The 11,386-nt window shown below is 37.6% G+C and overlaps 1 long non-coding RNA gene across 1 annotated transcript; it reads left to right on the top strand.

Moving 5' to 3' along the window:
* Positions 1 to 5,548: 5,548 nt before the first annotated feature.
* On the top strand, positions 5,549 to 6,493 carry LOC122792471. The gene is made up of 3 exons (XR_006363316.1): positions 5,549 to 5,620; positions 5,719 to 5,755; positions 5,969 to 6,493. It is a non-coding gene; the product is annotated as an uncharacterized LOC122792471 (long non-coding RNA).
* Positions 6,494 to 11,386: the final 4,893 nt, after the last annotated feature.

Below are 11,386 nucleotides of genomic sequence, written 5' to 3'. Positions count from 1 at the left end.
ATAAAGGGAGTTTTACCCATATTGCACATATTGGGTTTTACTGAAGCTAGCAACCAATGAGAGTTGACTGTGAACCTTGCAAGGCAAATGTTTTCTGTGCTATATCAGAGAATAAATAAAGGACTATAAAATAAATGCACCATGTTCTCACCAAATCAGGACTTCCAGTTTTCTGGTCAACTGTACAGATTTTTTGAAGAATGTCCAGATTTTTGCCTCATTTTTTTGAGTTGTTCCTCATAAAATTTGTGTATTTCATTTCAAGTCTGACTGAAGTCACTAAGTAATGACATACATTTGAGTTTCAGACTTCATATTCTGCAGAAACTTCATGCTAACACAAATGTTCTAGTAAATTTGTAAGAGCAATACTTTCTCCAACCATATTCCATTTCTTCTCATCCATTTTGTACTTAAATTTCTCTTTGCTCTTTTATCCTTGTCTTTACTTATTCTATCTAGATCTACTTAATCTCTATAATAAGCTAGTCTAATTTAATTTAATTTACTTCTTTACTACATTTTTAATGTATTATTGTTGTTTATAATTCTTATGATATTGATAATATGTCTCCTCTTATGATGTATGTACAGTGGATGTAAAAAGTATATACACCCCTGTTAAAATGCCAGGTTTTTTGTGATATAAAAAAGTGAGACCACAATAAATCATTTCAAAACTTTTCCCACCTTTAATGTGACCTATAACCTGTACAATTCAATTGAAAAGCAAACAAATCAGATGGGAAAAAATATAAAAAATAAAAAATGTACAATAAGCTGGTTACATAAGTGTGCACACCCTTAAACTAATACTTTATTGAAGCACCTTTTGATTTAATTACAGAATTCAGTCTTCTTAGGTACATACCTGACATCAATTAAAGAGACTCTGATTAACATCAAATAAAGTTCAGCTGTCGTAGTAGGATTTTCCTGACATTTACTCAGTTGCCTGCTACAGCAAAAGCCATGGTTTGAAGAGAGTTTACAAAGCATCAAAGGGATCTCCTTGTTGAAAGGTATCAGTCAGGAGAAGGGTACAAAAAAATTTCCACAGCATTGGATATACCATGGAACACAGTGAACACAGTCATCAAAAAGTGGAGAAAATATGGGACAACAGTGACGTTGCAAAGAACTGGACGTCTCTCCAAAATTGATGAAAAGACAAAATGAAAACTGGTCAGGGAGGCTGCCAAGAGACCTACAGCAACACTGAAGGAGCTGCAGGAATTTCTGGCAAGTACTGGTTGTGTAGTACATGTGACAACAATCTCCCATATTCACCATATGTCTGGACAATGAGGTAGGGCTGCAAGACAAACGCCTTTTCTTACACAGAAAAACATCCAGGCCTAGTTAAAATTTGCAAAACAATACATCAAGTCTCCCAAAAACATGTGGGAAAATGTGTTATGGTCTTATCAGACCAAGGTTGAACTTTTTGGCCACAATTCCAAAAGGTACGTTTGGCGCAAAAACAACGCTTCGCATCACCAAAAGAACAAAATCCGCATGGTGAAGCATGGTGGTGGCAGTATCATACTTTGGGATTTCATTCCTTCAGCTGGAACTGGGACTTTAGTCAAGGTGGAGGGAATTATAAACATTTCCAAATACCAGTTACTTTTGGCCCAAAACCTTCAGGCATCTACTAGAAAGCTGAAGATGAAGAGGGATGTGACCTTTCTATATGACAATGACTCCAAGCACACATCCAAATCAACTAAAGAATGGCTTCACCAGAAGAAAATTAAAGTTTTGGAATGGCCCAGTCAGAGCCAGACCTAAATCCAATAGAAACTCTGTGGGGTGACCTGAAGAGGGCTGTGCACAAGACATGCCCTTGCAATCTGACAGATTTGGAGCACTTTTGCAAGGAAGAGTGGGCAAATATTGTCAAGATGTGCCATGCTGATAGACTCCTACCCAAGAAGAGTGAATGCTGTAATTAAATCAAAAGGTGCTTCAACAAAATATTAGTTTAAGGATGTGCACACTTATGCAACCAGCTTATTGTACGTTTTTTTTTTTATTTTTTATATTGTTTCCCCTAACAGATTTGTTTTTTTTTCAATTGAATTGTACAGGTTATAGGTCACATTAAAGGTGGGGAAAGTTTTGAAATTATTTATTGTGGTCTCATTTTTTTACAAAACAAAAACCTGGCATTTTAACAGGGGTGTGTATACTTTTTATATCCACTGTAGTTCTTAGATGTTTATGGCTTTGTTTTTCTTCTCTAAACATTGTAAAATTGACTGTGGAGCTTTCCTCCCCGGGCCTCAGACGAAAATGGTCTTTTTTACCCAGTCGTACTATCCTAGTTAACAAATGTTAAATAAATAGATAAATAAATAAATAAATCATTTATTGACATTTGATTACTGGGAAATTCCGACTAGGTAGGAGCCCATGTTCAGTGGAGGCTTGGGGAGAAAGCTCCAAAGTATTACAAAACATTTTAAGAAGAATAATTTTACATTCTTTAAAAACAATACAAAAAACAAACACAGTTTAAGTAATTATACGAAATTAGTCATAATAGCCGGAGATATGTGTCCTAGAGCCTGCTCCTCCTATGGAACAGGCTTCCCATCAATGTCAGGCTGAGTTCGTCTATTACCCAGTTTAAGCACAACCTAGATCAGTGGATGGAGAATAGGAAATTTACACGAGGCCTGGCACCCATGTCCCTTATGGACAGAGATGGCTTATAAATGCGTGGCCCTCAAGGTCCTATTTGGATGCAAGATATTATTCTTTTGGGAAAACTTAGCTAGGCTTAGAAAGACCCTTTTGGTTATTAGCCTAGTAACAACCTATGTATCTATGAATCTATAATATGAAAACATTGGTTAAGAATAGATACAAGTTATGTGACAATGATTTAATGGTTAGGAAAAGTTATTTGTTGGAAAAAAGTTATTTGTTGGAAAAAATTTTTTCTGGTTTTCCAAGGTGCAGCAGTAGGGAGATAGGCCTGTAGTATAAAGGAGAGCAAGTCTTTCCATAGTGACGAAAAGAATTTTGGAAGAATGAAAAATTCAAGATGAACAAATTTGCCGAATTAAGTAGCCTTTGCAAATTCTTAGGAATTGTGGATTGAAGCTGTCACTGACAGGACTTCTGCAACTAAGCATAGTGCAAGTCAGTTTTGCTGTTTGTTTGCTTGCTTGTGTAAAGTTATTTTAAGGTAGAAATGGGGATAGGGAACATAGAGCATGATGCTGTTGCAGTCAGTGGCTGCATTAAACTTGTTTGGCTTGTTTGAAAATGTCCTTGCAAAATCTTCAGCGGAAAAAGCAGCTTATATTTGAATGGTTCTTGGATCATCCTTGCACTTTATTTAGTTTACTCTAGAACTTTTCTTTTTTGTAGGGGGGTGGGGGTTAAGTTGTCTGTTCGACTTCTTGTCTTGTAGCTTTGTACATAGCTCCAAACTCAAAGTATTATTGATGAGCAGTATTGGAATATGTTTGCTTCTAATGGACAAAAAGTTAAGTCAAAGTAAACTTTATTGTCATTAGAACTACATAAATGTAGCCTAAATGAAATTTTGTGCATGAACTACACTGTTTCTACAGAAATACAGAGTAAATTGAGAAATCTCTAGTTGTCTATGTCTCTCTATAAGCTTTCCTAAGCTGACAGACTTGAAGGAAATTTTTCTTTTGGAGGTTTAAGAGGATATTGGTTCAAATGGGGCAAGTTGAATCAAGTCTCTTATTTAGAAAACTATTCCCACTTGATGGGCATAAATTTATTATTGAGGATGTAAGTGTCTGGAGATCATTTACTGATTGCACATGGGACCGGCAGTACATTTTATTATTCCAACTATGTAAAAGTAATAGGACAGTAGTTACTAAAATTTGGAGGTAATATGAGGATAGAGAGCACTTTGATGTGTTTGTTGGTTATAAGCAAATGAAGGAAGGAGTAATTGTTTGTAGGGTAATTTATAATGGATAGTTCCTGTATTAGATATGATAGCCTAAAGTCTGTTAGATGACTGATGAAGTTGTGCTCAGAATTGCAATCACTAGGAAGGAGAAGGTTGAAGCTTGTATTTTTGTGTCCCACACAAACTGAATAGCAGAAAAACGAGGGAACCAAGCCAGAAATCCACTCGATAATTTTATTTAGCGCTTTCGTCTCGTAGAAACTTCTGTGAGAATATTCACAATACTGCCGAACATATCCTTATATACATTCATTAATTATCTAATTAATTACATCATACCCTCTTAAATAGATACTCTCATCAAATCCTGACTACATATTAAAAACATTAGTATACAGTTATTTGAACTTAAATAAATTCACATCTCATCCTCCCTGTACCTATTAAAACCATGACCATAAAAACATTTTTGAGCATGTTCCTTTTTATGGCTAGGTTTGTTGCAATATAAACCATATTTATATATAAAACTCAGCTTTCAATCTTAAAATTTAGCGTATTTAGTACTATTTAATCCAGGGTACTCAGAGGTGTTAGCCCTTATTTGTCACCTAAGCTGTTTTAGTTCCAAATAATCATTAAGGGGACCCCCTCTCTCCCCTAATGTAACCTGGTCAATAATGATAAACTTAAAACTATGCTCATCATTAGATAATATATGTGCAGCTAAGACATTTTTTGTATCTTTTTTACTGGATGTCATAACTATGTTGCTAGACTCTACTCCTAAAGGCATTGATAGTATTCTCTGGTAGAAACTGAGGCACATAGACCATAGAGCTAAATATACCACAGCCTTACTACTGCAAGTAAATTTCTTCTGTATTGTATATTTACCATAGTTAGGTATATCTACCGCCTTAGACTCAGTTATATATTTACATTGTAGATAAAAGCCACATTTTGCCGTGCCATCCATCACTGGTATCCTTTTTTGATCTCTCTAACATATTCTTCAGGCTAACATCCTTCTTGTACACAATCTTGGGTGATGCACCCACAAATTGAAGGTGGTCTTGTTCTAAACTGAAAACATACCTGTTATGTTTTATTATGTCTCTAATATCTTGGAATTGCATTCCCTTTGTATTTGTAGCATTGTACCCAACACATTTAGTGAACATTTAGTGAACATACTACATTAACAGGGAGCAATTGTGGTAGTTTAACATAGTTATGTTTTTGTTTTCAAATTATTAGCTTTTATTTAAAAAAGTAGTAATCCTCCAATGAAATGTGCGTTCTGTGCTATGACAGAACATGTCGGTTTAATAGATGTGGTTGACTTTGTCCATTGTGCTATGACAGAACATGTCGGTTTAATAGATGTGGTTGACTTTGTCCATTGTGCTATGACAGAACATGTCAGTTTAATAGATGTGGTTGACTTTGTCCATTGTGCTATGACAGAACATGTCGGTGTAATATATGTGGTTGACTTTGTCCATTGGGAAAGGTGATGGCTAAATCTTGTGTTTCTACAGGCAGATATTCCAGGATGACAGTGGGCTTAGACTGTTGCTAAGAACCAAAGTGCCACTCAGTGTAGTGATTGTTCTGATTTTCATCACTTATCTTCCAGATTTATGCTAGCTGAGGTACACAGAGTATATTATGTGCCATCATTCACTAAACTGTTGAATATATGTGGTAAGTGTTTTCTAAATCTGTGCTTTAAATTATATTTTGCCATTGCAATAGGAATACGAACGTTATTAGAACTTAAGACAATACTTTTTATCTTCCAGACCTGTGTTTACCAAGCTGTGTCATCGATTTATGCTGGTAAGTCTATTTGAAAACATTTGTAATTAGTGTATTATATTAAGATTAGATGGCTTCCTTCAATGGATTAGAAGAGGAAAATAAGAGACGATAAAACATTAACATACCACGGTATAGCATGACTGGCCTGGTCTGTGCATTCATGCTAATTTAAAAGTAATTTCTTATTTCTTTGTAGACTCTAACTTTTAATTTTTATATTTCTTGTCCTAGAACTGCCTATAATCAAGTACTCCTGAACAACTATCAGAACTGATTTTGACCCAACAAACTCTGACATCAGAAGTAAACTTCATCATACAAAATCTACAGTGCATAAAATGAGCAATGCTGTGAGCAGTATATCTTGGGTACCAGTAAACGGGTAGAAAAATAGCAGTGTTAAAGCATGCAGATTGTACTTGTAATGGACATATTCTGTACTTCTTACTTTACTGCCTTTTGTCTTTCAAAAATGCTTGACTTTCTTGTACTGTAGTCACTTAGAAGTTAGAGAACTACTATTGCGTAGTTTGAATTAGGAAATGAATGTCTTCAGAACCTTACAGAAGTATAGTTTAAATGTAAACGTCTAGTTGCATTGTATTTTGATAGGACCATGGGAGTGTGTTCTGTGGGCAGGCTCTTGTATAGGGTTACTTGCACACTGCAAAATGGTGATACAATTAATTCAAAACTATGAGGCCTGTAAGCTATGAATTGCAATTGTCATTTGCAATGTTTGAAAGAAAACTCATAATCGCCTTTTTTTAGAGTTTTGTCATTTCCAAACCCTATGTTCCTAAGAAATATAATTTTTTGTACTTCAACTACTGATCACTATTTATTTTGTCAACAGCTGGCAAAAGTATTAGTAAAGAAGCTTTCTCTTTCAGCAAATTCAGAATTGCAGAATTGCATTTGGCTAGCTTACTTGACACATTGATGACGTTTTTGCAGTCAGGTACTCACTGCTTAGAGAGCAGTCAGCAGTTACACAGTGAAAGTGAAATTCATATATGTGTCAGTTATCCAGCAATCCCTCCAGAACTGATAGGGGTGAGACTTCGGTACAGTAACGAACTGCATCCCTTTCAAACTCTGCTAGTTGTAAAGCTGGTAAGGACAGTAGCCACTGTACTTATCTGGACACAGTGCAATGTTCAGTAACTACTGAATCAGTGATTATTACCAGAAGTTGTACCCTTACAGATTACAGTTCAGATTTATTCTATGTATATAATAATTCTGAACTTCTAAGTGTTGGTTACGAAATTGTATAGGGTCGCAAATCTATATCAGGGCTAGTAAGCCTAATTGCATTAGCAAACCCCAAATGGGTTATGTTCTTGTACAAGAGACAAGATACAGTAATCCTTGTAACTGGCCTTGCCACATAGATTAAAATAATTATGTTGATATTAATTCATAGACCAATTCAAGTAACAAAACAGAATTTCCACTGTAGCAGTCAGATTCACAGAATTAGTCCTACATTTCATGAAAAAATGGTGGAGTTAAAATGCCATAATTAGTATGTATGTGTCTTTCGGCTTTTCCCGGTTAGGGGTCGCCACAGCAGAACTCCGGTCCGCTAATGATTGGCAGCAGATTTTTACATGCCCAGTTGCCAGCTCTGACGCACAGCCTTCAACGAAGGTATGCCCATTCACGCATGTCTCCACACAGAAGGCGCTCTAGCTGAGAATCGAACAGGACAACGTCTTACTGTGAGGCGACAACGCTACCGCAGCACCGCCATAATTAGTATATTCAAAAATTCTTAACTTAGGTTTTTGTTCTTGTTGCAGACTTCTTAGGAATACCCAGAGGTGTCATTTTTATAGGAGCATCTGACTTTAAAAATATGGAGCAAAACCAATGAAATATAAATACTCAATAAAACATGTGGAAGTCACTGCTACATGTCTGCTGATGTTAGAGACATCCTTTTGCAAAAAATAAGAAAATGTATTTACACACCAGACAACAGTTATCAAAATCAAATACCATTAAGTGTATAGTTGGTGCCATTAAAGCAAAACAAGAGGGATAAAAAACACTTTGTGTCATATTTAAACGTACTTGTGACACCTGATCTGTTATGAGGAGGTCCATCCCTGTAAACACAGGCGTTAATGCATTTCACAATTTCCCAGAGCACTAGCCCTACCATTTTACCCATAATGTGCTGTAGAAGATTTGCTACACATCAAAGAAGAAGCATTAGAGAAACGGCCCCAGGCTACACTATCTTGCTTGAACTTTGTAGTAAAAAGTTGTTGAACTCTTTGCATCTGACGTTGTCCCTCTTATTCTGCTTCACTGATGGGTTATGGATCCAATCCTTAGATCCAACTTGGCTGCTTTTAACCGACTACTACTTCGAGTCTGACTTTTCAACCTCTCTCTCTCAGATCCGTAAGTTCCCTGGATTCAGGATCTAGTATTCGTTCCCCTTGGATATCCATAAGATTGTTTTCTCCAATAGTGCCAACCAAGATTTTACAGACACCCAGACATTCTAGACCTTCCTCTGTGCCTTCTTCCAAATCCTCTAAGAGCCTATAAGATGCCATGGACAAAATGGTTAAGTCTATTATTAAGGCTCAGATCCAGATGGGGGTACTTCCAGCTCCATCCCTTCATGGATCCGCAACTGTCCCTACCACTTCTTCTTTTCCTCCTTCTCTGATCCGAGTAGCAGTTTCAGAGCCCCAGGACAGCCGTCTACTGAGGGATTCGGGATCGGATCAGAGGACCCTTTCATTCTCGACACCGACCATGACCTTGACTACCTCTGCTCTGAGATCCTCAGATCATCATGAGTCCCGTGTCTGTGATGTTGCAGTAGGATCCAAGGGGTGAGGTTCGGATCCAGTTTTGTTGGATCATTCCCTCCCCCTTGGAGCTTTGGCTCTCAACAGTGCAGGTCTGGTTCTATCAGAGAGCCAGGGCTCTGGGGTTTTCCTTCCTTCTTCATTGGTGGCTTTGGCTCCGAGGGAATGGGAGAGGGTGCCCCAGGGTATTCGGCTTTCTGAGTTTTCAAAAAGGTTTTCTGTACAGATAGAGCTCAGAACCCTTTGACCTCTGCTCCTCCATGTGTCCTTGCATTGGATATGGGCCTTCCACCTTCCATTTCTGTCCAAGGTCAGCCCACCTCTAAAGACCTCCAAACTCTTCCACAGGAGGTGGCCCCTTCCTCTTCAGACTCCTTGCCTGAATATCACTTGGAGGAGATTCCATGGAAGATGACGTGCAAGAGGAGGCACTTGAACTTCCCTATGAAGTCCCTCACTGAGGATATGGACTATGATGAGGGAGAGGGATCTTCCAAATCACCACCAGATAATGTCTCCTTTGCGGACATCTTAGAAATCTTAAAGCAAGAGAAATGTAGAAGGGGGAAGAATATAAGTATGGCATGAATTGAGTACAAAAAGGCATTTGATAGTATCCCACATTCATGGATAAAACAGTGCTTAAAAATGTATAAGATACATCCTACACTGATCGACTACATTACAGTGACCATGAAACACTGCCAGACCACTTTGCAATTAAGCCATGATAAAGGACAAATTATTATTCCAGGGATAAAAATTCAAAGGGAGATATTCCAGGGTGACTCTGTCACTGCTGCTATTCTGTCTTGCCCTTAATCCATTAAGCTGTCTACTTAAAAGCTTAGGCCATGGCTATAAGTTGGCTCCTAGAAAACAACAAAGTGTAAAGACTTCTCATCTTCTCTTTGTCCATGATTTACAACTGTATAGCTCATCCGATGAGGAACTGAAAGCACAACTGCAAGTTGTCAAAACATTTTCAGATATTATAAGAATGTTGTTTGGTCTTGATAAATATGCAAAAGCAACCTTTAAAGCAGGAAAACTTCAGCACCAAGAAAACATCAGTTTGGGACAGGAATGTGATATAAAAAAACTTGAACAAGAGGAAGTGTATAAATATTTCAGAACTAATGAAGGATCAACAATAAAACATGAACAAATGCAAATAAAATTTAGTAAGGAATACTTTAGAAGACTTTAATTCTGAAAACAGTGTTGACATCTAGGAACAAAATCCCAGCTATAAACCAATTTGCTCTTCCTGTCCTAACTTACAGTTTTGGAGGTATTGACTGGCCCCAAAACGTCTTGGATAGATTAGACAGGAAAACAAGAAGGATGCTTCATGCTCACCAAATGATTTATAAAATTCAGTGCATACCAAGATTATGTATTTCCTGTTCCGAAGGAGGTATGGGCCTCCTTGAAATTCATTACATATATAGATCTGCAGTCATGGGACTGTGTACATACCTGCTGACCTCACAAGACTCAAATGTAGTGAACGTTTTGAAACATGAGGAGAATAAATCTAAAATTACTTCCCTGCTTGGTCTAGTAGAAGCATATTGGCGTCAAGCAGGAATGGAAATCAAACCACAAGTAGATAAAAATTAAGCAGCAACTGAATGTGCCAAAAAAACAAAAGAAAGAATACAAGGTGAAGGGCTAGATGAGAAGGCAAGAAATATGGAAAATGCATAAATATAGTTGCAAGTAGAGAAAACTTCTGGAAGAACCTCATGTTGATCAGGATCAATCACAGGAATGGTTAAGGAGAGGTGAATTCAGACCAAGCGATGAAAGGTTAATATTGGCGGCCCAAGATAGTGGATTACATACACACTGGTTTACAAAGTCCATTGAATATGTGAGAGAAACAGACAACTGTAGGTTTGCTAAAACAGAACTGGAAACAGTTGCACACCTTGTTGCTGGTTGTGGCATACTAATGACAGAAGGGCTGTATACTGAAAGGCATAATAATATGGCAAGGCTGTTGCACTGGGGATTGTGAAAATATTATGGTATTGAAGTGGCTGAAAAACACTGGAAACATGAGCCACAAAGCATCATAGAAAATGATGAAGTCTACATCACATGGGATCATCCATTACCAACACTTCAAAAGATAGATGCTAGAAAACCAGATATAGTGGTTCATGAAAAGAACACAAAAGGAGCATTGATTACTAAAATCACCACACCCACTGACTACAGTGTCTTGTGTACAGAGAGACACAAAGTCATAAAATATCAAGATTTGCAGGCAGAAATGAGAGCAATGTAGAAGAAAAATACCCAGACAGTTCCTATAGTAGCAGGAGCAATGGGTCTTATAAAAAAGAATCTACAGTCGTATTTAGATCATCATCATCTTCATTCGGCTGTTCCCGTTAGGGGTCGCCACAGCGGATCACCTGTTTCCATTTCTTCCTGTCCTCTGCATCTTGCTCTGTCACACCAACCACCTGCATGTCCTCTCTCACTACATCCATAAACCTTATCTTAGGCCTTCCTCTTTTCCTGTTACCTGGTAGCTTCATCCTTAGCATCTTTTTCCCAATATACTCCGCATCCCTTCTCAGCACATGTCCAAACCAACGTAATCTTGCCTCTCTGGCTTTGTCTACAAACCTTCCAGCCTGGGCTGACCCTCTAATATACATATTCCTAATCCTGTCCACCCTCGTCACACCCGGTGCAAATCTTAACATCTTTAACTCTGGCACATCCAGCTCAAACTCCTGCCTTTTTGTCGATGCCACTGTCTCCAACACATATAACATAGCTGGTCTCACTA

Source organism: Protopterus annectens, chromosome 1.part2 (assembly GCF_019279795.1).
Source record: "Protopterus annectens isolate FY-2018-M chromosome 1.part2, PAN1.0, whole genome shotgun sequence".
Taxonomy (NCBI): domain Eukaryota; kingdom Metazoa; phylum Chordata; order Ceratodontiformes; family Protopteridae; genus Protopterus; species Protopterus annectens.
The sequence above is the reverse complement of the archived record's forward strand: the minus strand, read 5'-3'. Positions and strand labels throughout refer to the sequence as shown.